The sequence below is a fragment of the Phyllobates terribilis genome, unplaced genomic scaffold, assembly GCF_046119375.1.
Source record: "Phyllobates terribilis strain yellow unplaced genomic scaffold, ASM4611937v1 Scaffold_11__3_contigs__length_659146591, whole genome shotgun sequence".
Taxonomy (NCBI): Eukaryota; Metazoa; Chordata; class Amphibia; order Anura; family Dendrobatidae; genus Phyllobates; species Phyllobates terribilis.
In genome coordinates this window covers 561,867,813-561,895,781 of record NW_027362771.1, presented here as the reverse complement: position 1 = coordinate 561,895,781, position 27,969 = coordinate 561,867,813, and the positions used below count along the sequence as shown (strand labels likewise).

The 27,969-nt window shown below is 49.6% G+C and overlaps 9 non-coding genes across 9 annotated transcripts; all 9 read right to left on the bottom strand.

Annotated features, from left to right (window-relative positions):
- Positions 1–6,498: 6,498 nt before the first annotated feature.
- On the bottom strand, positions 6,499–6,639 carry LOC141168493 (U4 spliceosomal RNA). The gene has a single exon (XR_012252228.1). It is a non-coding gene; the product is annotated as a U4 spliceosomal RNA (small nuclear RNA).
- Positions 6,640–6,920: 281 nt separating this feature from the next.
- LOC141167762 (U4 spliceosomal RNA) lies at positions 6,921–7,060 on the bottom strand. The gene has a single exon (XR_012251553.1). It is a non-coding gene; the product is annotated as a U4 spliceosomal RNA (small nuclear RNA).
- Positions 7,061–7,340: 280 nt separating this feature from the next.
- Positions 7,341–7,481, bottom strand: LOC141168196 (U4 spliceosomal RNA). Its single transcript, XR_012251942.1, has one exon. It is a non-coding gene; the product is annotated as a U4 spliceosomal RNA (small nuclear RNA).
- A 278-nt stretch (positions 7,482–7,759) lies between these two features.
- Positions 7,760–7,900, bottom strand: LOC141168269 (U4 spliceosomal RNA). The gene has a single exon (XR_012252011.1). It is a non-coding gene; the product is annotated as a U4 spliceosomal RNA (small nuclear RNA).
- Positions 7,901–8,181: 281 nt separating this feature from the next.
- Positions 8,182–8,322, bottom strand: LOC141168209 (U4 spliceosomal RNA). Its single transcript, XR_012251955.1, has one exon. It is a non-coding gene; the product is annotated as a U4 spliceosomal RNA (small nuclear RNA).
- Positions 8,323–8,602: 280 nt separating this feature from the next.
- LOC141168408 (U4 spliceosomal RNA) lies at positions 8,603–8,743 on the bottom strand. The gene has a single exon (XR_012252145.1). It is a non-coding gene; the product is annotated as a U4 spliceosomal RNA (small nuclear RNA).
- Positions 8,744–9,023: 280 nt separating this feature from the next.
- On the bottom strand, positions 9,024–9,171 carry LOC141168003 (U4 spliceosomal RNA). The gene has a single exon (XR_012251770.1). It is a non-coding gene; the product is annotated as a U4 spliceosomal RNA (small nuclear RNA).
- A 13,460-nt stretch (positions 9,172–22,631) lies between these two features.
- On the bottom strand, positions 22,632–22,772 carry LOC141167655 (U4 spliceosomal RNA). The gene has a single exon (XR_012251448.1). It is a non-coding gene; the product is annotated as a U4 spliceosomal RNA (small nuclear RNA).
- A 280-nt stretch (positions 22,773–23,052) lies between these two features.
- LOC141168436 (U4 spliceosomal RNA) lies at positions 23,053–23,193 on the bottom strand. Its single transcript, XR_012252173.1, has one exon. It is a non-coding gene; the product is annotated as a U4 spliceosomal RNA (small nuclear RNA).
- Between the last annotated feature and the right edge of the window lie 4,776 nt (positions 23,194–27,969).

Below are 27,969 nucleotides of genomic sequence, written 5' to 3'. Positions count from 1 at the left end.
GCTCACTTCCACCGTTCGCATCCCGCAGCTCAGCGACTTACATCTCTACAGAAGTCGTTGGGCCTGCCACTTCACCGGCTAAAATGCGATGTGCCTACCCGGTGGAATTCAACTCTGCACATGTTGCAGCGACTGTGGCAGCACCGACAAGCCCTGGTGCAATACGTTCTGACGTATAGCCTGGGCCAACGAGATCCAGAGGTGGGGCAAATCACGCTGGAGGAGTGGTCTCAGATCAGGGACCTATGCACCCTTCTGCACAGTTTTGAAATGGCGACGAAGATGTTTAGTGCTGATGATGCCATTATCAGCATGACTATTCCGGTGATTTACATGCTGGAGCACATGTTAAACAGAATTCGGAGTCAGGTGGTGGCACAAGAGGAGGTGGAGGAAGTAGAGGAGGAGGAGTTGTATGCGGAAGGGCTAACATCTGCAAGGTCCAGACGGTCGGCAGCACCAAGGCAGCAGGCATGTGAGGGTGGGGGAGATGGTTTTACCAGGGCGCATGGTAGCAGCCAAACTAGTGAGGAAGGTGCAGGAGCCCAGGAAGAAGTGGAGGACGAACTGATGGAAGACTCATCAGATGAGGGAGACCTTGATCACATTTCTGTTGTGCGAGGTTGGGGGGAGAGGACAGAGGAAGGAAGCATGATTGTTACCTCGCCACCAACACAACAGGGACTTGGTGCTCCTGGATGCGCAACACACATGAGTGCCTTCTTGCTGCACTACCTGCAACATGACCCTCGAATTGTGAGAATTAGAAATAATCCTGACTACTGGGTTGCCACACTGTTAGATCCCCGGTACAAAAGTAAATTTGACGAAATTATTCCTGCCATAGAAAGGGATGCACGCATGCAGGAGTATCAGCAGAGACTGTTGCAGAATCTTACATGTGCTTTTCCACAAAACACCAGTGGTGCACATAGTGAATCTCACAGTTCCAACTTGCCAACCGTGGGACCGTCAAGTGTTCAGCACTCAAACCGTAACAGAACCACAGTATCTGCTGGTAACATCAATTTTGCGGAATCATTTCACCACTTTTTTAGCCCATCCTTTGCAAGGCCACAGGAGACAAGAAGTCTGACACATAGTCAACGCCTAGAGACGATGGTACAGGAGTATCTCCAAGTAAACATTGAAGCCACGACTGTGTCACTGGACCCTTGCTCTTTTTGGGCTTCCAATCTGGATAAATGGCCGGAGCTAGCCACTTACGCCTTGGAGATCTTGTCATGTCCCGCAGCCAGCGTTCTGTCTGAACGTGTGTTCAGCGCTGCTGGTGGTGTGCTGACAGATAAGCGCACGCGGCTCTCCACTGATAATGTAGACAGACTCACGTTCATAAAGATGAACAAATCATGGATCCGAAATGACTTTTCTACCCCTGTGTCATCCTGGGGAGAGTAAAAGCTTGATGATTGGTTAAAATCACCCTACCAACCGTTTTAAGCTTTCAAATTACTAATCATGTTTATCTGTATCTTGACTGGAAAATAATTTGGGCTTTGTAGCAGTGTGCAGCACTGATCCTATTAGGCAATCTATAATAAGCTCCACCAGATTTAAAATTAAAAATAATTTTTAGCTGCATCTAGCCCGGAAAATAATTTTGGGGCTCCGAGATGCGCAAGACACATTAGTGCCTTCTTGCTGCACTACCTGCAGCATGACCCTCATATTGTCAGAATTCGAAGTAATCATGACTACTGGGTTGCCACACTCTTAGATCCCCCAAACTTTTCGATCAACCTTTTCATTTTAATAAAGACCAAAAAAAAAGGTCATTTTTGAAATTATAAGCATTAGCAGGTTGTTAGAAACTGAAATCAAACAGTTTTCAACTCAAAACTTTATTCTAGGTGATGTTACATTTTCACATAGGACCCCTTGTTCGAAAGGAGCTTCTGAACTCTCTCGTCCATTGAATTTGTCAGGTTTTGGATGGTTTCTGCTTCAATTGTTTTGCATGAGGACAGAATACCCTCCCAGAGCTGTTGCTTAGATGTGAACTGCCTCCCGCCATCATAGACACTCCTTTTAATGATGCTCCAAAGGTTCTGAATGGGGTAGAGGTCAGGGGAGCATGGGGGTCACACCATAAGTTTGTCCCCTTTTATGCCCATATCAGCCAGAGATGCAGATGTTTTATGTGCAGCATGAGATGGTGCATTATCATGCAGAAAAATGATCTTGCTGTGAAATACACGGTTCATCTTTAGCGCCTTCAGGGATCCTAAAGGGGCCGACAATCTCTCTCCCCATGATTCCAGCCCAAAACATTACTCCACCTCCTCCTTGTTGGCGCTGTAGCCGTGTTTGCGTGGGGTGTCCATCAACCAGCCATCCTCCACTCCATCCATCTGGACCATCGAGCGCTGCACGGCACTCATCCGTGAACAAAACAGTTTTGAAATCAGTCTTCATGTAATGTTTGGCCCACTGGAGCCGTTTCTGCTTGTGTTAAGTGGATAGAGGAGGTCAACAGGATGGCGTATGCACAGCTGCAAACCTCTGAAGGACCCTGCATCTTGTTGTTCGGGGGACGTTGGAGGCACAAGCAGCTTCAAATACTTGTCTGCTGCTATGACAAGGCTTTTTTGCCGCTGCTCTTTCAACCTGACGTAATTGCCTGTAGGAAAGAGTCCTCAATTTGCCCTTATCAGCACGCACACGTGTGTACTGTGAATCAGCTACATACTTCTTGATTGCCAAGACACTTCATCCTGATCATCGCACAATGTTGATTGTAGTCATGCCTTGACCTAAACACTCCACAATTTGTTGCTTCTCAGCAGCCGACACATCCTTTTTCTTTCCCATTTTGGCAGAAAATGTAGGCTGCTTAATAATGTGAGAGAGCCTTCTTAAGTAGTCTTGCCTTTCATTGGACACACCTGCCAAACTAATTAGCACAGGTGTCTGCAATTGCTTACAGTGATATAAAGAGCCCTGACACACATCACCATCAATGAGTTTAACTGACAAACAAACAAATTCTTCCCTTATCACTCCTAAACACTTTTTGCATAATAATTTGGAACGCAGTGTACATGTGCTTTTCCACAAAACACCAGTGGTTCACGTAGTGAATCTTACAGTTCTAACTTGCCAACCGTGGTCTGTATGGAATTGTTCAATAAAGGGCCCAAAATTAAGATAACATAGATGGGAGAGGTCTCTATGAATAGGAATTCCTAAGTATTTGATACCCTGTGAGGGCCAGGCAAAGGGAAAGTTGGACTGGATGGAATCCTATATGGATTTGGGGAGGGAGACATCGAGGGCCTCAGACTTCGCTGCATTGATTTTAATATTTTACCATGTAACAAAGTGATCTATTTCAGCCATAACAGCAGGGATGGATATATGTGATTGAGTGATATATACTAGGACATCATCAGCAAATAGAGAGCACTTGTACTCGGTGCCTCCCACCTCAATCCACCTAATATTGGGGTTATGGCGAATTGATGAGAGCAGGTGCTCCGTCACTAGGATGTATAAGAGAGGGGACAGAGGACATCCCTGCCTTGTCCCATTGGTGATTGTGAAAGGTGATGAAAATGTTCTGACGCACCCCCTGGACCTTGGGACACCCGGAGCCGGACCCTTTTTGGTGGATGCTGGTGGCTGTAGTCTTCGTGGCGGCGACCCGGTTCCGTGGCTCAGGGCGGTCAAACCAGTGGCGGAACTATTTATGTGGTTTTGATGTTTAAATGTCCGACTACGCCACCCGTGGATTGCGGTCAGAGTTAACCGCCGCTACAGGGCAGACCGCTGAGGCTGGTGTTGTGGGTGCAGCAGAGCGTAGCATAACTCCCCACGGGAGGAGTATAGCCTCAGGGCAGTGTATGCGGAGGATGGGGGTGATGGTGCAGGGCAGCAGCAGTAACGACACGGAGTCAGTGATGCAGTCCAGGGCCTTTACTCACAGTTCTTATTATCCAGACCACGTCTGCAGGTAACGGCTGCCCACGTCGTACTGTGCTCACCAGGTGAGGGGCTCAGACAACTCCCAGATAACTTTGGAGCACTTCACAGGACCCCCTTTGTGTGTCCTTTGTCTGGCCTTTCTTACCAACACTTCTGTCCGGCTGCCTCGGGCCTCCTCTTGGTAAACTTGGCGCCAGTTTCCCTGACCCTATGTGGTGCCTTCCTAGCGGGTGTAGCGAGGGGCTGCGCCACATAAAATGTCAGAGCCTCCGGTTTCTAGCTGAGGGTCGTTTCCTGCCTCCACTAGTTCGGGGACCGGTCTCCCCCTTTGGCCTGACCCCTCCATGCAGGTGGATTCGGGCGTGCGGTGGCGACTCGCCCGTCCGCACCCCTGGGATCCCTTCATTCCTCATTCCTGGAGCCTTCTCCTCTCCTCTTCCTTCCTTCTCCCTCTTCCAGGCCTGGGCCTCTGTTACTAACCCCGCCTCCGGAGCAGAGCTCATGCAGAGCCCCTGCTCCCTGCCACTTCTGCTCAGACTTCTCTGCACTGAACTAAGACGGTGCCCACCCTTTATACTCCCTTCTCAATGCACCCAGGAACTGCTTCCTCCCTGCTCCTGCACTACAGGGTTCCCGTTCCTCAGTGTTCCCTCCCCCCACTCCAGCCAGGGACAGGGACTGTCGTGCCCATCTCAGGGGCATATTGGTCGCCCTGCCCCACGGCAATGTGGTGTAATGCATGCAGGTGTCGGGTCCTGATCCACACTCCATCCTTACCTGAGAGTGAGATATCACACCTCTGGGTGAGGTGCAATACGTCTGTAGCAACCGAGCCCTCAGGGTGCTACAGTTCCATTTATCTTCAGCCTAGGTGACGTATTGCGATACAGGGCCGTGATTTTGGCTATAAAAGGGTCCCCTAGACCCCTACCCCAAGCTTTTTAAGAGAATCATATATGGCGTGCCAGGAGACTCTATGGAATGCTTTCTCAGCATCCAACGAGAGTATCTAATTACAAATTTTTAACTGCATCTAGCCCAGGAAATACTTTGTGCCTAGTAGCACTGTCTGCTAGTCAGCGGATTATCCCGGCTGTTAAGCAAGCTACACCACCTGTAGTTTAGACACTTAATTTTTTCAAAGGAAATGCTTCGGGACCATGGGATACTTAGTGAAGAGCATCAGGAGGCACCCCAAGGCATAGGGGCTGGGACTGGCAGTAGGATGCCTTGCGGTGGACAGCCGAGCTCGATCCTTATAAAAGCTTTTTAACTGCAGCAGCTTTAGTGGACGCTACTGGAGCTGGAATTACCGCGGCTGCTGGCATGAGACTTGCCCTCCAATAGATCCTTGTAAATGGATTTAAAGTGTATTCATTCAAATTAGAGAGACAATTTAAATTAAAAAGCTTAGAGCTGCCTCCACCACAGGGGGGCTCGCTCGACCCACCAGCGGACAGGCACCAGTATTGGGAGAGGGGGGCTGGCCGTCAGGGTTCACCGCGGCTCTGGCACAAACCCGGCGACACGGAGGTGGCACGGGCAGGAGCGGACTGGCCGTGTCGGCTTCTCACTTTTTGGATTTTAGAAGGGCATGACATGCCTATATCTGTGTCTCCCCCTCCTTTTACTCCTCCACCTCTTTTATTTTCGCATGACTATATGTACTTGTCACTTTTCCATGTGTTAGTTATGTCTTCTGAGCAGTTTGTCAGCTTTTGGACACCTTTGAAGGTGTTTTCTATGTGTTTCTATGTGTTTTTGTTTGCCTGCCATTGGTTTTAACGGTGTTCGAAGGTGTTCGACGAACAGTTCGGCGAACACACGGGTGTTCGACGAACCGAACCGAACTCGAACACTACGGGGGTGGCTCAACACTAGTAACCAACACTGTTACTGTGCTTCTTATATGTGTGACTGACATGTTTCTATCTATCTAATCTATGTGTGATGCTCTATTCCTTCTTGTCTAAATTGTCGGGTACCGGTGTATGCCGCTGCTGAATTTGCCGGCCGGCTTTTTTAAAGAGAGTGTCTTCTGAGCAGTTTGTCAGCTTTTAGACACCTTTGAAGGTGTTTTCTATGTGTTTTTATTTGCTTGCCATTGGTTTTAACGGTGTTCGACGGTGTTCTAAGGTGTTCGACGAACAGTTCCTCGAACATCCCGGTGTTCGACGAACCGAACCGAACCCGAACACTATGGGGGTGGCTCAACACTAATAATAACGCCTCGGTTAGAACTCATGGGCTACGATACCACCACTGCGCAAAGTTAAAATAACTCAGGTGACCAAGAAATCCCAGCTTCCAGGAAGAGCTTGTTTAAGCCATGGTGAGTTCCATATGACCACTGCCCTTCCTTCGCTGCCGCAAAGCATCCTGGGAGTTGCAGTCTGAGTGCTCAGGGAGGAGGTTATTTTTGGCCTTTGCGGGCAGATCAGCTCGATCTCTCCTGCTCCAAGCGAAAACCATCAATACGATGCAGATGGCACAACATTTCCTTTTCCCACTGGAAGGAGCTAACACTCTGTCATTTGCATACCATGGATTAAGTCTCCTGAAAGACCAACAAAAATTGCCTATGCTGTCTATATTTAAAGTCATTATGGTGGGGTATAGGGAAAAGTTTTCAATTAGCAATAATCACGCCTCGGTTAAACCTCATGGGCTACGATACTGCCACTGCGCAAAGTTAAAGTAACTCCGGTGACCATGAAATCCCCACTTACAGGAAGAGCTCGTTTAAGCCATGGTGAGTTTCAAATGACAACTGTCTTTTCCCCGCTGCCGCAAGGCATCCTGGCAGTTGCAGTCTGAGGGCTCAGGGAAGAGGTCATTTTTGGCCATTGCAGGCAGATCAGCTCGCTTTCTCCTGCTCCAAGCGAAACAATCAATACGATGCAGTGCGGAACAACATTTCCTTTCCCCACTGGGAAGAGCTAACACTCTGTTATTTGCATACCATGGATTAAGACTTCTGAGAGACCAACAAAAAATTGCCTATGCTGACTGTATTTCAAGTCATCATGGCGGGATATTGGGAAAAGTTTTCAATTAGCAATAATCATGCCTCGGATAAACATCATGGGCTACGATACTGCCACTGCGCAAAGTTAAAGTAACTCAGGTGACCAAGAAATCTCAGCTTCCAGGAAGAGCTTGTTTAAGCCATGGTGAGTTCCAAATGACCACTGCCCTTCCTCCGCTGCCGCAAAGCATCTTGGGAGTTGCAGTCTGAGGGCTCAGGTAAGAGGTCATTTTTGGACATTGCAGGCAGATCATCTAGCTCTCTCCTGTTCCAAGCGAAAATCATCAATACGATGCTGTGGGGCGCAAGATTTCCTTTCCCAATTGGGAGGAGCTAACACTCTGTCATTTGCATAACATGGATTAAGTCTCCTGAGAGACCAACAAAAATTGCCGATGCTGACTGTATTTCAAGTCATCATGACGGGCTATTGGGAAAAGTTTTCAATTAACAATAATCACGCCTCGGTTAAACCTCATGGGCTACGATACTGCCACTGCGCAAAGTTAAAGTAACTCAGGTGACCATGAAATCCCCACTTCCAGGAAGAGCTCGTTTAAGCCATGGTGAATTTTAAACGACCACTGTCCTTGCCCCGCTACCGCAAGGCATCCTGGCAGTTGCAATCTGAGTGCTCAGGGAGGAGGTCATTTTTGGCCATTGCGGGCAGATCAGCTCGATCTCTCCTGCTCCAAGCGAAAACCATCAATACGATGCAGTGTGACACAACATTTCCTTTCCCCACTGGGAGGAGCTAACACTGTCATTTGCATACCATGTATTAAGTCTCCTGAGAGACCAACAAAAATTGCCGATGCGGAATGTATTTCAAATCATCATGGCGGGGTATTGGGAAAAGTTTTCAATTAGCAATAATCACGCCTCGGTTAAACCTCATGGGCTACGATACTACCACTGCGCAAAGTTAAAGTAACTCAGGTGACCATGAAATCCCCACTTCCAGGAAGAGCTCGTTTAAGCCATGGTGAGTTTCAAATGACCACTGTCCTTTCCCCCGCTGCCGCAAGGCATCCTGGCAGTTGCAGTCTGAGCGCTCAGGGAAGAGGTCATTTTTGGCCATTGCGGGCAGATCAGCTCGCTCTCTCCTGCTCCAAGCGAAAACAATCAATACAATGCAGTGCGGAACAACATTTCCTTTCCCAAATGGGAGGAGCTAACACTCTGTCATTTGCATACCATGGATTAAGTCTTCTGAGAGACCAACAAAAATTGCCTATGCTGACTGTATTTCAAGTCGTCATGGCGGGATATTGGGAAAAGTTTTCAATTAGCAATAATCACGCCTCGGTTAAACCTCATGGGCTACGATACTGCCACTGCGCAAAGTTAAAGTAACTCAAGTGACCAAGAAATACCAGGTTCTAGGAAAAGCTTGATTAAGCCATGGTGAGTTCCAAATGACCACTGCCCTTCCTCCGCTGCCGCAAAGCATCCTGGGAGTTGTAGTCTGAGTGCTCAGGGAAGAGGTCATTTTTAGATATCGCAGGCAGATCATCTTGCTTTCTCCTGTTCCAAGCGAAAATCATCAATACGATACTGTGGGGCGCAAGATTTCATTTCCCAATTGGGAGGAGCTAGCACTCTGTCATTTGCATACCATGGATTAAGTCTCCTGAGAAACCAACAAAAATTGCCAATGCTGACTGTATTTCAAGTCATCATGGCGGGATATTGGGAAAAGTTTTCAATTAGCAATAATCACGCCTCAGTTAAATCTCATGGGCTACGATAATGCCACTGCGCAAAGTTAAAGTTACTCACGTGACCAAGAAATCCCCACTTCCAGGAAACACTCGTTTAAGCCATGGTGAGTTCCAAATGATCACTGCCCTTCCTCCGCTGCCGCAAAGCATCCTGGGAGTTGCAGTCTGAGGGCTCTGGGAAGAGGTCATTTTTGGACATTGCAGTCAGATCATCTAGCTCTCTCCTGTTCCAAGCGAAAATCAGCAATACGATGCTGTGGGGTGCAAAATTTCCTTTCCCAATTGGGAGGAGCTAACACTCTGTCATTTGCATACCATGGATTAAGTCTCCTGAGAGACCAACAAAAATTGCCGATGCTGACTGTATTTCAAATCATCATGGTGGGATATTGGGAAAAGTTTTCAATTAGCAATAATCACTAGTGTTGAGCGAACATGATCGACACTGCTCGTTACTCGCCCGAGCATCACGCTACACGGGATGTTTGGCGGGCACCGAGTATTTCCGGGTTACTCGGGCGGGAGCTCGGGTCTCCGCCCTGCATGTTTGGCGCTCTTTACAGAGCCAATGAACATGCAGGGATTGACAGCCAGTCACTGTAATGCCGCAGCCATGTTGTTTGTGGGCATTACAGTGATTGGCTGGCCGCACAGCGTCACCTCGAGTATTTAAAACCGGGCACCGCCATCTTGAACACAGTCGCTCCGGATCAGACAGTGTAGGGACAGCGCTGCTGATTTAGGGAGAGATATATCCTGCAAAATAGTTAGTGTAGGGTCTGTAAAGGCTGCAGGATCAAACAAACAGTCCTTCTCAGGACTAATATCCATCCCAGGTATATCAGGCAGGCAGGCAGGCAGGCTGTATAGGAGACGCAGTGGTTATACCAGCAAACGCTGCATTATAGTCCTGTGTGCTGCTCCTGTTGCTGAAATTGCTGGACTTAGCTCCAGGCCCCGGGGTCAGGAAAAATCCTTTTTTTTTATCTAAATCCTCTTTTTTTTTTCCTCCTTCACAATGTACAAATACCCATCTTATTAACCTTTTGGTTTCCCCCCCCGCCCAAAAAAAATAAGTGTGCCTCTGATTTTTCAGACACAAATATATCTGTTGAAAATAGTCTGGTGTAGGCCAGAGAAATAGAAGTGTGAATTTGCAGTTCTATTGGCCATTTGTATCTAAAAAAAACAGTTTGAGTGTGTCGCTCACTGTTCAGCCGCAAATATATATATATTTTAAAAAGCCTGGTATACACCAGTAAATTATTACTGTGGTTTTGATGTTCCACGGTAAAACATCTCTATTATCCTGTTTTGGGCATTTTTTGCTGTATAAAAATAATAATAGTGTCTCCCTGATTTTTCAGACACAAATATATCTGTTGAAAATAGTCTGGTGTAGGCCGGAGAGACAGAAGTGTGCTTTTTCTGTTCCACGGTAAAAAATCTCTATTATCCTGCTTTTTGCATTTTTTGCTGTAAAAAAAAAAAAATAGTGTCTCCCTGATTTTTCAGACACAAATATATCTGTTGAAAATAGTCTGGTGTAGGCCCGAGAAATACAAGTGTGGTTTTGCAGTTCCACGGTACAAACCTCTGTATTATCCACTTTTGGACCATTTGTATCTAAAAATACAGTTTGAGTGTGTCGCTCACTGTTCAGCCGCAAATATATATATATTTTAAAAAGCCTGGTATACACCAGTAAATTATTACTGTGGTTTTGATGTTCCACGGTAAAACATCTCTATTATCCTGTTTTTGGCATTTTTTGATGTATAAAAATAATAATAGTGTCTCCCTGATTTTTCAGACACAAATATATCTGTTGAAAATAGTCTGGTGTAGGCCGGAGAGACAGAAGTGTGCTTTTTCTGTTCCACGGTAAAAAATCTCTATTATCCTGCTTTTTGCTTTTTGTGCTGTAAAAAAAAAAAAAAATAGTGTCTCCCTGATTTTTCAAACACAAATATATCTGTTGAAAATAGTCTGGTGTAGGCCCGAGAAATACAAGTGTGGCTTTGCAGTTTCACGATTCAAACCTCTGTATTATCCACTTTTGGGCCATTTGTATCTAAAAAAAACAGTTTGAGTGTGTCGCTCACTGTTCAGCCGCAAATATATATATATTTTAAAAAGCCTGGTATACACCAGTAAATTATAACTGTGGTTTTGCTGTTCCACAGTAAAAAATCTCTATTTTCCTGCTTTTGGCATTTTTTGCCGTAAAAAATAAATAGTGTCTCCTGATTGTTCAGACACAAATATATCTGTTGAAAATAGTCTGGTGTAGGCCCGAGAAATACAAGTGTGACTTTGCAGTTTCACGGTTCAAACCTCTGTATTATCCACTTTTGGGCCATTTGTATCTAAAAAAAACAGTTTGAGTGTGTCGCTCACTGTTCAGCCGCAAATATCTCTATTTAAAAAAGTGTGGTATACCCCAGTAAATAATAACTGTGGTTTTGCCATCCCACGGTAAAAAATCTCTATTATTCAGCTTTTGGTAGTTTTTCTGTAAAGAAAAACAGTAGTGTCTCCTGACTGTTGTGACACAAAAATATATCTGTTGAAAATAGTCTTGTGAAGGCCCGACATCCCAGTGTGGTTTCGCAGTTCCACTGGTCAAATCGCTGTACTATCCAGTTTTGGGCCTTTGGTATCTAAAAAAAAAGCAGTTTGAGTGTGTCGCTCACTGTTCAGCTGCAAATATCTCTATTTAAAAAAGTGTGGTATACCCCAGTAAACAATAACTGTGGTTTTCCTCTTCCACGGTTCTAATCTCCTCTTTATTACCCTTTTTCCATTGATAGTGCAAGTGTAAGCTATTTTACTTCATTTATAATGGGCAAGGCGCGTGGCAAGGGACATGGAAGTGGATGTTCTGGTGATGGTTCGTGCAGAGGAAGGGGCCGTGGCCAAGGTGAAAATGTGCCACAACCAACAGCCACATCTTCTCGCTCCAACTTCTTGACCGAATTACTAGGGAAGCACAGAACAACACCAGTATTGAGAACTGATCAGTGTGAACAGGTTATTAATTGGATAGCAGACAATACTTCCAGTTACCTGGGCACCACCACCTCCGGTCTGTCTTCCACACGGTCAACTCTTAGTAGCCGTGAGTCTCGACCGCATACTCCTCCTCACCCTGATGCTCCTTCCTCCCACCATGCCGAGTGTCGTCAGACAGCAAGTGATCCCACACTTGGACACTCTGAAGAGCTGTTCACTGGTCTATTTCCATATTTGGGCCCCTCGCCTGATACGCTTGAAGTGGTGGAAGAGGAGAACCCATGTTGCGATGCCCAAATATTTGAACAGCCACGGCCACAGGAAGTCGACGTTGGCAATCTGTCACAAGAGGTGGACGATGACGAGACACAATTGCCAGGAAGTGAGGAGGAGGATCGTGGTGCGCAAGTGGAAGAGGAGGAGGTGGTGGATGATCTAGTAACTGACCCAACGTGGAAGGAGGACATGCAGAGTGAGGCCAGCAGCACACAGGGGGAGGGAGGCAGAGTACTCCAACAGGCAGGAAGAAGCAGTGTGGTGGCCGCAGACAGAAGGCAGGCAACCGTTCCCCGTAACACCAACACGAGGGACGTTGCCAGTACAAGCGGTAGGTCTTCCAGAGTCTGGAATTTTTTTAAAGACTCTGCTGATAACCCCAAAAAGGCCATATGTTCCACCTGCCATGCCAGCATCAGCAGGGGTGACAAAACTACCAGCCTGACCACCACCAGCATGATCAGGCACATGGCAGCAAAGCACCCGACTTTGTGGGGCGAAACCCAGGGTCCACGACCAGTGTCAGCGGGTGTCACCACTGCTTCTTCCACTGTTGTGCGTGCAATAGAACCCCCTGTTGTGTGTGCAAGGCAATCCCCTGTCCATACTGCATGTAAAGATGCCCCCTCCTCTCAGTCTTCACTTGTTATGGCAGTTTCTCAAGAAACAGCATCAACGTCCACGTCCACGTCCCACCGCAGCATTCAATTGTCCATATCCCAGACCTTTGAACGAAAGCGGAAATTCGCAGCTAACGCCCCACAGGCCACAGTCCTAAGTTCGCACATTTCACGACTGCTTGCATTGGAAATGCTGCCTTTTAGGCTGGTGGAGACGGAATCTTTCCGCAATCTTATGGCGGTGGCCGTCCCTCGGTACTCGGTCCCCAGCCGACACTATTTTGCCCGGTGTGCCATCCCCGCACTACACAAGCACGTGTCCCAAAGCATCTGCGGTGCCCTCAGCAACGCAGTTACTGGGAGAGTCCACCTGCCAACGGACACGTGGACAAGTGCTTGTGGCCAGGGACGGTACATCTCTCTGACGGCACACTGGGTAAACATAGTGGAAGCTGGGACCCAGTCGGACCTTGGGACGGAACACATCCTCCCCACACCGAGGATTGCGGGCCCTATGTCAGTCAGAGTTGCCCCCACAGTGTACAGCTCCTGCGCATCCTCCTCCTCCTCCTCATGTTCAGCCTCCATCTCAGATATCACCACATCAGTTACAAGCTGGAAGCATTGCAGTACTGCCTCCGCCAAGCGGCAACAGGCTGTGCTGAAACTCATAAGCTTAGGTGATAAACCTCACACTGCTTGTGAGTTGTGGACAGCTGTGAAAGAGCAGGCAGATCATGTGGCTGAGACCGCTGAACCTACATCCCGGCATGGTCGTGTGTGACAATGGCCGTAACCTGGTGGCGGCTCTGAGGCGAGGTGAGATCACACACGTACCATGCCTGGCTCATGTGCTTAACCTCATGGTTCAGCGGTTTCTTAAATCGTACCCTGAGTTGCCAGATCTGCTCGTGAAAGTACGCCGCCTGTCAGCTGATTTTCACAAGTCGGCTACAGCTTCCGCCGCCCTTGCTGTGTTGCAGCAGCGTTTGCAGCTTCCGGCACACCGACTGGTGTGTGATGTCCCCACACGTTGGAACTCTACCCTCCACATGTTGCAAAGGATTTGTGAGCAGAAGAGAGCAGTTCTGGAGTACCAGCTGCAACAAGGCCGTCAATATTCAGGTCAGACTCCACACATAAAACCTCAGGAGTGGACCTGGATGTCTGACATATGTACCATCCTGACAAACTTTGAGGAGGCCACCAAGATGGTGAGTGGCGATGACGCCATCATTAGTGTCAGCATCCCACTTGTCTGTCTTTTGCAACGCTCTCTGCAGATAATTAAAGAGGAGGCATTGCAGCCAGAGTATGATGAGATGGATCAAAAAGCCGTAGCGGGTGATTACACACAGCCCAGCCTCATCTCATCCCAACGTGCATTGGGGGACAATGAGGGAGAGGAGGAGGAGGAGGAGGAGGAAGAACAGGAGCTGCTATCATGCGTTCTAGACGGTAGTACCTGTACAAGTGTCATACCGTCGGTTCAACGTGGGTGGCCTGAGGACAGGGGGGAGGAGGAAGAGGAGGAGGAGGAGGAGGAGGGCATGGTCAGTCGTCATCTTGGTGAGGACACGGAAATCTTGCCTGTTACTAGTCTGGCACGCATGGCTGACTTTATGTTATGCTGCCTTAACCGTGACCCTCGCGTTGTCAAAGTGTTGGGTGACAGTCATTACTGGTTGGTGACACTTGTAGACCCCCGCTACAAGAAGAACTTTCACTCTCTTATTCCTGAGGTGGAGAGGTCTACAAAAATGGGGCAATACCAGAAGGCCCTTGCTGCAGAACTCTTAAAAAAATTCCCATCTGAACACGCTAGCGGCAGAGGTCACAGTTCATTGCCCAACCAAGGCGTACAGGCGAGAGAGATGCAACTCCAATCCATCAGAGGCAGGGGAACACTGTCAACGTTCTGGGACAGTTTTCTGACACCCGCCCAGCTTACAGGCCCTGAGGCGCGGGGTACTCTCACAAGAAGTGGAAAGTTTCAAAAGATGGTGAGGGAGTACCTTGCCGATCGTACTAGCATCCTCCGTGATTCCTCTGTGCCTTTTAATTATTGGGTATCCAAGCTGGACACTTGGAATAAACTCGCTCTGTATGCCTTGGAGGTCCTGGCCTGCCCTGCCGCTAGCGTGTTATCGGAGCGTGTTTTTACTACCTCTGGGGGAATTATAACTGATCAGCGCACTCGCCTGTCAACTGACAATGCTTACAAGCTGACCCTTATCAAAATGAACAAGGGCTTGATTGGGCCAGACTTCTCATCACCACCAAATGACAGCAGAGTAACATAAAGTCAAATCCACTGTGTTATTTCGGGAGGTGTATTCACATGCACCGGTTCACACCCACACATGGGTATATGCTTCCTCGTTTCGGCTGTTTAATCTTCTTCTCCTTATCCTCAGCCTCCACCACCACTATACCACCAGGGTGCCAGCATTGCAAGTTCCTCCGTCCAAATTTTTAGCAGCTTTTGCTGGGAAAGCATAAGCAAATACCATGGGACACCCACTCCCCAATAATGGGACTTATGTTTGTAATATGCTGTATTGCATGGCTCTTGTAAGGGGCATTGCAAGTTGCTCCGTCCTAATTTTTGGCAGCTTTTGCTGGGAAAGCATAAGCAAATACTATGGGACACCCACTCCCCAATAATGGGACTTATGTTTGTAATATGCTGTACTGCATGGCTCTTGTAAGGGGCATTGCAAGTTGCTCCGTCCTAATTTTTGGCAGCTTTTGCTTGCAAGGTATAAGCAAATACTATGGGACACCCACTCCCCAATAATGGGACTTATGTTTGTAATATGCTGTACTGCATGTGACGCGCCCCCTGGGCCGTGTGTACACGTGTGTGGGATACCCGGTGCCGGGTCTCTGGGGTCTGTAGTCTCCGTGGCGGTGACCCGGTCCCTTGGCTCAGGCTGGTCAAACCAGTGGCAGTCTTTCTTAGGTTTTGAGGTTAATTTTCCGACTGCGCCACCCGTGGATTGTGGTCAGGAAGTACCACCGCTGCGAGGCAGACCGCTGAGGCTGGTGTTGTGTGCGCAGCATAGAATGGGATAACTCCCCTCGGGAGGAGTATAGCCTCAGGGCAGTGAGTGTGGATGATGGGGGTGATGGTGCACGAGCGCAGCAGGAACGACTCAGAGTCTTTGCAGTGCAGTTCAGGGTCTTTACTGATGATTATAAGTTAGACCCTCCCAGGAGTACTGGCTAGCATAAGAGGCCTGGTCAGTCTGTGAGCAAGCAGGAGTGCCCCTGGCCAGGTGGAGTTGTAGGCCTCCCCGTCTGTCTGCACTCTTCCTGGCTACCTTGCTGTAAGCGGGTAGAAGTAGCCCACGTCCCTGAGTGTACCGTGTAGCGCTCACCCGTATGGCTGGTGACTTGGGGCCTTCTGTTAGCCTCCGCTCCACGACGGCGGTGCTGGTCCCTTGCTTGTGACTGACCCTCCGGGCTTCTATGGCCAGAGGACCTGAAATCCCCTGCCGGCTGGTTTCTGCTGCTGGATATATAAGTCCTCACAGCTTCGGACTCCTGTGTCCGGTTCATATTGTCTTCTGCCAGGGCGAGCTCTGCTCAGCTTCCAGCCCCTGGTCTTTAGCTCCTAGCTCCTACAGAGCTCCTTGCTGTTAATTTCCCTTGCTCTCACTCTGACTCTGACTGTTCTCTGACTCACTCCACCCCGCCCCAGATCCAGTTTATAAGGGCAGAATTCTCCCCTCCCAGGACTGGGGCAGGAGGATGTTGCATGTTTAAGGGATCCTGACCAGGAAACCTCCCACTTGCTCTCCGACTTAATATCTCTATTACTGTGGTGACCAGACCCCTGGGGTACCACACATGGCTCTTGAAAGGGGCATTGCAGTTCCTCATAATTTTTGGAAAGCCTTCCATTCACTGCTTAGGCCAACAGTGCACGGGAGACCCAGTTGCTATAAATCGAGAAAAAGGTTTAGTTAACGCCCTCTGACCTCCATGTCATTTCCAAGGGGCATTGGAGTGGCTCAAAATTTTTGGTAGGCATTGCACTCACTGTATGCCCTATAACTGTGTAGCCGAACCACTCCTTTTGTTACAGAAACATATCCTACAAGACATATCTGGTTGACTGGCCTGATATTGATGTGAATGGTTCCTGTTCCTCCTGCTCTTTCTCCTTTGCCACCACCTCATCCATCATTTATCACCTGAAGCTTTGTTTTAACGGGAGTCATAGAACTGGGATAGTCGCAGGAAAACATCCAGCAATCCTCGGAGGAGGTAGGATATGCGCGAAAACGCGGACCACCTCAGGCCTAGCCGCTACTACATACATGCGCTTGCATTCCAAGAAAACAAAGCAGATGCTAACTTCTATCATCATCATCATGCTCCTCACCTAGGCACTCTCAACTCCCCTGATGGAGAAGCCAGGGCCCACCGGAGGAGTCTGGTTCTCTGGTGGGCTCGTCCAATGCTGCCCTAAAGCAGGCCAGGCTAAGAAAAGTGTGGGGGAAGGTGACAGGAGAAATCAGGGCAGCTTGGGACCGAGTATGGACACCTGGCCGCCACCTGGCGGCTGGGGACCGAGCGTGGACACCCGGCCGCCGGGCGGCTGGGGACAGAGTATGGATACCTCGCTGCCGAAGCGGCCATGAGGTAGTGGCCAGCTTCGGCCTCCTCCAAACTAAAAGGCCCCATTTCAAGTGAAATCTAGCAGTATGGTATTGCAGCCTGCGGGTGGGTGGGTGGTTGGCTGCATATTTTCGCTTGCATTGCAAGGAATGGGGGAGGTACAATTGAACACTGCCCTGGGACAAGGACTTGCACGGGGATAGTTGCAAGTCTGCATCTTCTGATGCGGCAAGGATCACTTCTGATGGGCACACTTTTAGACAGTGACCTGGGTGTCAGAGATGCTTCCAGGGGTCTTCCCCATGCTGATCCCTTGTCTTTTCAGCACTGTATGCATGTGTCACACAGCACATGGCCAGATAAGGTTGTAAAATGTTAAAATGACATTTCCCGGTGAACGCATTTATCACGGTTGAAAGCAATACAAAAGTGGAAAAACGCATGAAAAATGCTACTTGTGAACATAGCCCAAGGTGTGGAGGAGTATTTTTGTTTTTGGTTATTTATTTTAACTTATACACAAGTTTTTACCCTGGAAAGGAAATTCCTTATCATATTTCACAGGAAAACCGTTTCAGTTTCGTTTTTGAACGTTTTATTGTGAGCCCGCAAAAGTGGCTTAATACCTCTGACCACGCTATTGACAGCAGTGACCTGGAGGTCAGAAATGCTTCCAGGGGCGATCCTCATGATGCCCCCATGTCTTTTGAGCACTGTCACTATCGTTTTGGGCACTTTTTAGCCTTTCTACAGACTGCCGGGGGTGCTGCCGCAAAAATGCTCGGGTCTCTCATAGACTAACATTGGGCTCGTTGCTCGGGTCGAGCACCCGAGTATCACGGTATGCTCGACCCGAGCTTCGAGCACCCGAGCATTTTAGTGATCGCTCAACACTATCAGTCGTCATCTTGGTGAGGACACGGAAGTCTTGCCCGTTACCAGTCTGGCACCCATGGCTGACTTTATGTTACACTGCCTTAACCGTGACCCTCGCATTGTCAAAATGTTGGGTGACAGTCATTACTGGTTGATGACACTTTTAGACCCCCTCTACAAGGAGAACTTTCACTCTCTTATTCCTGAGTTGGAGAGGTCTACAAAAATGGGGCAGTACCAGAAGGCCCATGCTGCAGAACTATTAAAAAAATTCCCATCTAAACACGGTAGCGGCAGAGGTCACAGTTCACTGCCCAACTAAAGCATACAGGCGAGAGAGACGCAACTCCAATCCATCAGAGGCAGGGGAACACTGTCAATGTTCTAGGACAGTTTTCTGAGACCTGCCCAGCTTACAGGCCCTGAAGCGCAGGGTACTCTCACAAGGAGTGGAAAGTTTCAAAAGATGGTGAGGGAGTACCAGCGTCCTCCGTGATTCCTCTGTGCCTTTTAATTATTGGGTATCCAAGCTGGACACTTGGAATGAACTCACTCTGTATGCCTTGGAGGTCCTGGCCTGCCCTGCCACTAGCGTGTTATAGGAGCGTGTTTTAGTGCCGCTGGGGGAATTATAACTGATAAGCACACTCGCCTGTCAACTGACAATGCTGACAAGCTGACCCTTATCAAAATGAACAAGGGCTGGATTGGGCCAGACTTCTCATCACCACCAAATGACAGCAGAGTAACATAAAGTCAAATCCACTGTGTTATTTCGGGAGGTGTATTCCCATGCATCGCTTCACACCCACACATGGGTATACGCTTCCTCATTTCGGCTGTTTTTTGCTCTTCTCCTTATCCTCAGCCTCCACGACCACTATACCACCAGGGTGACCATGGTCCATGTTGCCTGCATTGCAAGTTCCTCTGTCCTAATTTTTGGCAGCTTTTGCTTGGAAGGCATAGGCAAAGACTATGGGAGACCCACTCCGCAATAATGGGAATAATGCTTTTAATATGCTGTACTGCATGGCTCTTGTAAGGGACATTGCAAGTTCCCCCTTCCTAATTTTTGCCAGCTTTTGCTTGGAAGGCAAAGGCAAAGACTATGGGAGACCCACTCCCCAATAATGGGAATAATGTTTTTAATATGCTGTACTGCATGGCTCTTGTAAGGGGCATTAAAATCGTCTCGTTAAGCTACTGTGACCTCCACGTCTCTTCCAAGGGTCGTTAATATTGTCTTTTTATTCCATTGCGACCTCCACCACTCTTCCAAGGGGCATTAAAAGCGTCTTGTTAAGCTACTATGACCTCCATGTCTCTTCCACAGGGCGTTGATATTGTCTTTTTATTCCACTGTAACCTCCACCACTCTTCCAAGGGGCATTGATATTGTCTTTTTATTCCACTGCGACCTCCACCACTATTCCAAGGGGCATTAAAACCGTCTTGTTAAGCTACTGCGACCTCCACATCTCTTCCAAGGGGCATTAAAACTGTCTTGTTAAACCACTCTGAACTCCACGTCTCTTCTAAGGGGCATTAAAACCGTCTTGTTAAACCACTGTGAACTCCACAGCTCTTCCAAGGGGCATTGACATGTTGTTTTTAATTACCTCTAACCTCCACGACTCTTGCAACGGTCATTGCATTTCCTCCTAATTTTTGTCAGCTTTTGCTTTTCAATGCATAGGCGAACACTAAGGGAGACCCACTCCCCAATAATGGGTAGAAGGTTTTTAATACGCTGTAATCCACGTCTGTTTCAAGGGGCATTGCAGTGCCTAATAATTTTTGGAAAGCCTTCCATTCCCTGCTTAGGCCAACAGTGTACAGGAGACCCAGTTGCTATAAATGGAAAAAACGGTTTAGTTAAGGCCCTCTGACCTCCATGTCACTTCCAAGGGGCATTGGAGTACCTCGAAATTTTTGGTAGGCATTGCATTCACTGTATGCCTTATAACTGTGTAGCTGAACCGCTCCTTTTGGTACAGAAACATATCCTACAAGACATGCGTGGTTGGCTGGCCTGATATTGATGTGAATGGTCCCTGTTCCTCCTGCTCTTTCTCCTTGTCCACCACCTCATCCATCATTCATCACCTGAAGCTTTGTTTTAACGGGAGTCATAGAACTGGGATAGTAGCAGGAAAACATCCAGCAATCCTCGAAGGAGGTAGAATATGCGCCAAAACGCTGACCACCTCAGGCCTAGCTGCTACTACATACATGCGCTTGCATTCCAAGGAACAGAAAGCTAAGGAGGTGGATGGCCTCATGATCATGAATAATTTACTCGTTGTGTAGGAGGCCGACCACTGCTGCTGTCTACCTTCTGAACTTTGTGTTGAAGCCTGATTGACCCAGGACCCGCAATACTCTATGTCTGGAGGACGTGTTGCATCCCAGTGTCCAACTGTGTCCCGGCTTCCACAATATTAACCCAGTGTGAAGGCGTCAGTGAGATGGACCATTCCTGGCCACATTCACTTGTCCACGTGTTTGTGGTTAGGCTGTCCTTCCCACTAAATGCACTGGGGAGGGCACAGGTAATGTTTTGGTATGACCGCTTGTGTATAAGGCGCACCGGGACAAATAGGGGCGGCTGGGGACTGTTTATGGACACCCGGCCACCCCCACGCGGCTGGGGACTGTGTGTGGGCACCCGGCCGCGGGGCGGCTGGGGACTGAGTATGGACACCCGGCCGCCCCCTGGCGGCTGGGGACCAAGCGTGGACACCCGGCCGCCGGGCGCCTGGGGACTGAGTATGAATACCAGGCTACCGACGCAGCCATGACGTGGTGGCCAGATTCCACCTCCACATGCCTAATAGGCCCAATTTCAAGTGCAAGCAAGCTAGCAGTATGGTATTGCAGCCTGGGGGTGGGTGGGTGGCAGGCTGCATACTTGCGCTTGTATTGCAAGTTATGGGGGAGGTACAATTGAACACTGCCCTGGGACAAGGACTTGCATGGGGATAGTTGCAAGTCTGCATCTTCTGATGCGGCAAGGATCACTTCTGATGGGCACACTTTTAGGCAGTGACCTGGGTGTCAGAGATGCTTCCAGGGGTCTTCCCCATGCTGTTCCCATGTCTTTTTAGCACTGTATGCATGTGTCACACAGCACATGGGCAGATAAGGTTGTAAAATGTTAAAATGACATTTCCCGGTAAATGCATTTGTCACGGTTGAAAGCAATACAAACGTGCAAAAACGCATAAAAAATGCTACTTGTGAACATAGCCCAAGGTGTGGAGGAGTATTTTTGTTTTTGGTTATTTATTTTACCTTATACACAAGTCTTTACCCTGGAAAGGATGTTCCTTAACCCCTTTCCGACCTGGTCAGTAATAGTACGCACCAGGTCGGGAAGGCCGGTTCAGCGGGGGCTCCGGCGGTGAGCCCGCACTGAAGCGAGCACATGTCAGCTGATTATTGGAATCGTAATCCACCCGCGGCTGTTAACATGTTAAATCTCTGACAGTGGCATTTAACTCGCGCTTCCGGGAGTCCTAAGCCCCGCCCATCAGTGACTCCGTCACGTGATCGCGGGTCACCAATGGGTGGGCATGACAACTCAGGGTCTGCAGCAGACGCCTGTGGTTGTCATGTCTCAATTGCTATGAGCGCCACCTAGTGGTCAGCGCTCATAGCAAGTGAGCATTTCTCCTGCATACAAGCGATCTGCTCATCGCTTGTATGCAGTAGAAGCAATCAGACAACTGCTGGTTCTAGTCTCCTCTGGAGACTATAGAAGCAAGCAGAAAGTGTAAAAAAAAAGTTTTTAAAAAAATAAAAAAAATAAAAAATATATAAAAGTTTAAGTCACCCCCCTTTCGCCCCATTCAAAATAAAATATATATATATAAAAAAAAAAACACATACACATATTTGGTATCGCCGCATTCAGAATCGCCCGAACTATCAATATAAAGGAAGAATTAATACAATCAGTAAACGGCGTAACGAGAAAAAAATTTTAAACGCCAGAAGTAAGTTTTTTTGGTCGCTACAACTTTGCAATAAAATGCAATAACGGGCGATCAAAACATCGGATCTACCCCAAAATGGTATCAATAAAAACGTCAGCCCGGCACGCAAAAAATAAGCCCTCACCTGGCCCCAGATCCCGAAAAATGGAGAAGCTAAGGGTCTAGGAAAGTGGCGTCATTTTTTTTTGTTTTTTTAGCAAGCTTTGGATTTTTTTTTCACCACTTAAATAAAAAAGAACCTATACATGTTTGGTGTCTATGAACTCGTAACGACCTGGAAAATAATGATGGCAGGTCAGTTTTAGCAATCTGTGAACGTAGTAAAAAAAGGACCCAAAAAACAACTGTGGAATTGCATTTTTTTTGCAGTTTCACTGCACTTGGAATTTTTTTCCCATTTCCAGCTCGATCTCTCCTGCTCCAAGCGAAAACCATCCATACTATGCAGCGTGGCACAACATTTCCTTTCCCCACGGGGTGGAGCTAACACTCTGTCAATTGCATACCATGGATTAAGTCTCCTGAGAGACCAACAAAAATTGCCTATGCTGACTGTATTTTAAGTCATCATGGCGGGGTATTGGGAAAAGTTTTCAATTAGCAATAAACACGCCTCACTTAAACCTCATGGGCTACGATACTGCCACTGCGCAAAGTTAAAGTAACTCAGGTGACCAAGAAATCTCAGCTTCCAGGAAGAGCTTGTTTAATCCATGGTGAGTTCCAAATGACCACTGCCCTTCCTCCGTTGCCACAAAGCATCCTGGGAGTTGCAGTCTGAGGGCTCAGGGAAGAGGTCATTTTTGGACATTGCAGGCAGATCATCTAGCGCACTCCTGTTCCAAGCGAAAATCATCAATACGATGCCGTGGGGCGCAAGATTTCCTTTCCCAATTGGGAGGAGCTAACACTATGTCATTTGCATACCATGGATTAAGTCTCCTGAGAGACCAACAAAAATTGCTGATGCGGACTGTATTTCAAATCATCATGGCGGGCTATTGAGAAAAGTTTTCAATTAGCAATAATCATGCCTCGGTTAAACCTCATGGGCTACGATACTGCCACTGCGCAAAGTTAAAGTAACTCAGGTGACCATGAAATCCCCACTTCCAGGAAGAGCTCGTTTAAGCCATGGTGAGTTCCAAATGACCACTGCCCTTCCCCCGCTGCCACAAGGCACCCTGGCAGTTGCAGTCTGAGGACTCAGGGAAGAGGTCATTTTTGGCCATTTCGGGCAGATCAGCTCGCTCTCTCCTGCTCCAAGCGAAAACCATCAATACGATGCAGTGAGGAACAACAGTTTCTTTCCCCACTGGGAGGAGCTAATGTAGCACCCCGAGGGCTCGGCTGCTACAGGGGTATTGCACCTCAAACCAGAGGTGTGGTATTCCACTCCCGGGTAAGGATGGAGTGTGGACTAGGGCTCAGTAAGTTGCATGCACCACACACACCCTATTTCCGAGGGACAGCTCGACGGTGCTCCCACTAGACAGAAGTGCAGGCACGACAGCATCTGTCCCTGGCTGGAGTGGGGGGGGGGTGGAATACCCAGTGGTGTAGGAGCAGATAGGGGTGGGTTTATGGGCATAGGTAGGAGCCCATTGGTTGCAAGTCACCTGGGCTCGGGTGTTAGAAGGAGGTATAAAAGGTGGGCACCATCTTAGAACAGCGTGCAGTGCAGAGAAGAACTTAAGAGTGAGAGGAGAAGACAGGAAGCAGAGCCTCTGCATGGGCTCTGCTCCGCAGGCAGGCCTTGTCAGAAGGCTGGAGCCTGAGAGAGGGAGAAATGAGAAGGAACAGAAAGGACAGTAAGAAAGGAAGCAAGGAACAGGAACACAGAGAAAGGCCCAGAGACACGAGTGAAGAAGGAACCCTAAGAACCCACGAGATAACGGGTGAAGGGTTCGCAGAGCAGGGTACTGGAACCCAAATTGGTGGAGGCGACGAATCCTCAGCCAAAACCGGAGGTTGTGACCACATCTTGGTGCGACCCCTCACTACATCCACCAGGAAAGCATACCACATAGGGTCAGGGAAACCGGAGAGAGGATTCGCCAACAGAAGGCCTGAGGAAGCTGGACAAAGGTGGGTTACTGGTGGGGACGGCCAGAGAAAGGAAAGGAAGGGAGCCCTGTGCCACGCTCTGGAATTGCCTGGGAGTTGGTCGAGCCCCTTGCCTGGTGAACGCAGCACGGCTCAGGCGGTCCTTCATGTGCACAAGTGTCCTGGATGAGAACTGTGAGTAAAGCATTGGAAACTGCACCACACGTCTCTGTGTTTCATCGCCGCACCAGCACCATTAGTACTGGGACGCTCACACCATCACTACCATCATCCACACTAGCTGCTCTGAGGCAATACTTCTCCCGTGGGGAGTCATCCCATACTTGGCTGCGCATACAACATCAGCCTCAGCGGTCTGCAGCGCAGCGGCGGTCCCCACTGACCGCAATCCACGGGTGGCGTAGTCGGACAATTACAATACAAATAGACTGCCACTGGTTTGACCACCCTGATCCACGGACCGGGCCATAGCCACACGGAGACTACAACCCCCAGCATCCTACAACAGGCCCGGTTCCGGGTTCCCCAGCACAAGCCCAGGGGGCGAGTCAACCTTTGGCGTAGTCGGCAGGATCTTTACCAACCCGCCACAAGCGGATATTGCATGCCTGAAGAACATTGTACATGTACCTTGAAAACATGTCTCCCGCCATTTCTAGAAGTCTCCCACCATTTCCAGAAGTTTCCCGCCATCCGGAGCCGATTCCCGCATAAGACGCCATTTTGGACCGTTTCCCGCCATCTTCATCCGTTTTTCCCGCCCTGGCAGAGCGGACACCATTATGTGCGCACCAAAGGACAGCAGGAGGCCACCTCCCATCGTGGGCAGGTCCCAGAATGGCACCAAAGAAGGAGCCCGCCCCCACCAGCCATGAATACAGCAGTGGGGATGTCCATCAATGTGGGGGGGCTGCCCCTAAAGGTGATTGTCAGCAGATGCCCCCTAGACCACCCCCCATGGGGGCGAATAGGAAAGAAAACTGTGGGGCCGGGTGCGGCCTGGATCAGTCTGGACCTGCTGCACCCGGAGATGGAGGGAGCAGCGAACTCCACCAGCACCCTGGCCCGCAGCCTGCTGCAAGCTGAGCCACCCTGCAGCCTGACAGAGTTGCTAGCCCAGCTGCCCAGGAACCCGGACTGTGCGCGCGCAGCGCTAGAAGATTTGAACAGGAGGATGGTCCGGGCGCAGCAAGAAGTGTTTGCCGGGTGGAGAGAGGAGTTGGCCCGGCAGCACGAAGATGACCAGCAGAGGACCCCGCGGGGACCGAGCAGCGAGCCTGCCACCGGGCACGGAGAAGAGGGGTCAGCTGCTGCAGACGACGCCGCGGAGGAGGCCGCGGAGGCCGAGGCAGGTAACGGGGACGCCACTACCCCAAGCCCTGAGACACCAGCCTGCCCCCACCCTCCGTTGCGCGACGCAAAGCCCAGGGGACCATACCTGACACCACGCCTCCACCGCCGCCAGCTAGGCCTCAGGCAGCAAGAACCGACATCACGCCCCGCCCCGTGCCCTCTGAACCCGGGCACCGCTGCCTCACCAGCGCCCCCTACCTTTGTGGTGCCACCCCCGGGCGCGACCAACAAGCGACCACCGGCCTGGTCGCAAGGCTGAGTGCCCCCAGGCGCTGCCACCCGTCCGAAGCCCACGGTGCCACCCCTGGGTGCGGACCTGTACGCCCAACATACCAGCCCGGATGGGCTGCCTTTTGAGTGGCCACCGGAGTTTGTCAACCCCCGTCTCCGGAGAGAACAACCCCTGAGCGAGCTTCTGATCCCGGCCCCGGAGCCTGCCAACATCGCTCCACCCCCGCCGGAGGATGCCCAGTTTGCATGGGACCCCACCGGCGAGAATCTCATGGGATTCACCCAGGAGACCCGGGCGGAAGCAGCCCAGCGCCTGGATTGCTGCCGTCAGCAGCTGGCCACCTTTTAAAGGGAGCGGCGGCAGAGACGCATCATGGAGGAGCGACTCCAGGTCAGGAGCGCGGAACAGAAGAGGAGGGCCCGACAAGACGCCCACGCCATCCGCGGTCCCCGAGCCACCGGGACCATAGTCAAGTTCCAGCTAGAGCACGGCTGGGGCTTCATCAGAGACCCGGAGGCTAACACCGACGTCTTTGTCACCAGAAGGGACGTTGAAAGCCACTTGCCAGAGGGACATCACGGCTGTGACCTGTACCCCAGTGACGTGGTCACCTACACCAGGCACAAGGGCGCAAAGGGACTGTATGCCCTCCATGTCCACCGTCTAACAGAGGAGGAGCTGCGGTACCGCCCAGACATGGACTACCCTGAGGATCCGGACGGATCTGAAGGCTATGAGGAAGGAGCATCAGGAGGACATCGCCACTGAAAGGCGATGGTACAAAAACTGTACATAGTTACCCGTATGGGTACAGAGAACTGTTTATTGTTGTGGAACTGTTACCTGTGTGCCCCTAATCCCTAACCAAGCTGAGGACTGTGAGCAGCCACTCCCCTATCCCCACTGGCCGAGGACTGAGAGCGGCCACCCTTGTATATAGTTGCGCTTCTTAAAGCTCCCCCTACTGGTTTTATACGAAACTGCAACGTCTACCTCGGAATTAAATGGACTGTTGCACCTTTACCTGGTCGCAAGTTGCACAGCGGCCAGAACTCAAGAATCGGTCTTGAAAATGTTTTACTTAAAAATGTCTTGCTTAAGAATGTCTTATATTGAAAAGTTTAATTTGCTGCTAAAAGAGTTTATGGTATTTTATGTGTGTGTGAAGAAAGTCTTATAATGTTTTATAATGTTTATACCAGTAACGTTGGAAAGAAAAGAGTACCTCCGATAAAGGGATGAGTTTTTGGTTAAATGTCTTATATGCGAATGCATTCTAAAAATGTTGTATGTTGAAAATTGTTTTATTCTTTTCCAGCCCGAGGACGTGCTGTGATTTACCAGGGGGGAATGTAGCACCCCGAGGGCTTGGCTGCTACAGGGGTATTGCACCTCAAACCAGAGGTGTAGTATTCCACTCCCGGGTAAGGATGGAGTGTGGACTAGGGCTCAGTAAGCTGCATGCACCACACACACCCCATTTTCGAGGGACAGCTCGACGGTGCTCCCACTAGACAGAAGTGCAGGCACGACAGCATCTGTCCCTGGCTGGAGTGGGGCGGGGGGTGGAATACCCAGTGGTGTAGGAGCAGATAGGGGTGGGTTTCTGGGCATAGGTAGGAGCCCATTGGTTGCAAGTCACCTGGGCTCGGGTGTTAGAAGGAGGTATAAAAGGTGGGCACCATCTTAGAACAGTGTGCAGTGCAGAGAAGAAGTTAAGAGTGAGAGGAGAAGACAGGAAGCAGAGCCTCTGCATGGGCTCTGCTCCGCAGGCAGGCCTTGTCAGAAGGCTGGAGCCTGAGAGAGGGAGAAAGGAGAAGGAACAGAAAGGACAGTAAGAAAGGCAGCAAGGAACAGGAACACAGAGAAAGGCCCAGAGACACGAGTGAAGAAGGAACCCTAAGAGCCCACGAGATAACGGGTGAAGGGTTGGCAGAGCAGGGTACCGGAACCCAAATTGGTGGAGGCGACGAATCCTCAGCCAAAACCGGAGGTTGTGACCACATCTTGGTGCGACCCCTCACTACATCCACCAGGAAAGCATACCACATAGGGTCAGGGAAACCGGAGAGAAGTTTCGCCAACAGAAGGCCCGAGGAACCTGGACAAAGGTGGGTCACTGGTGGGGACGGCCAGAGAAAGGAAAGGAAGGGAGCCCTGTGCCACGCTCTGGAATTGCCTGGGAGTTGGTCGAGCCCCTTGC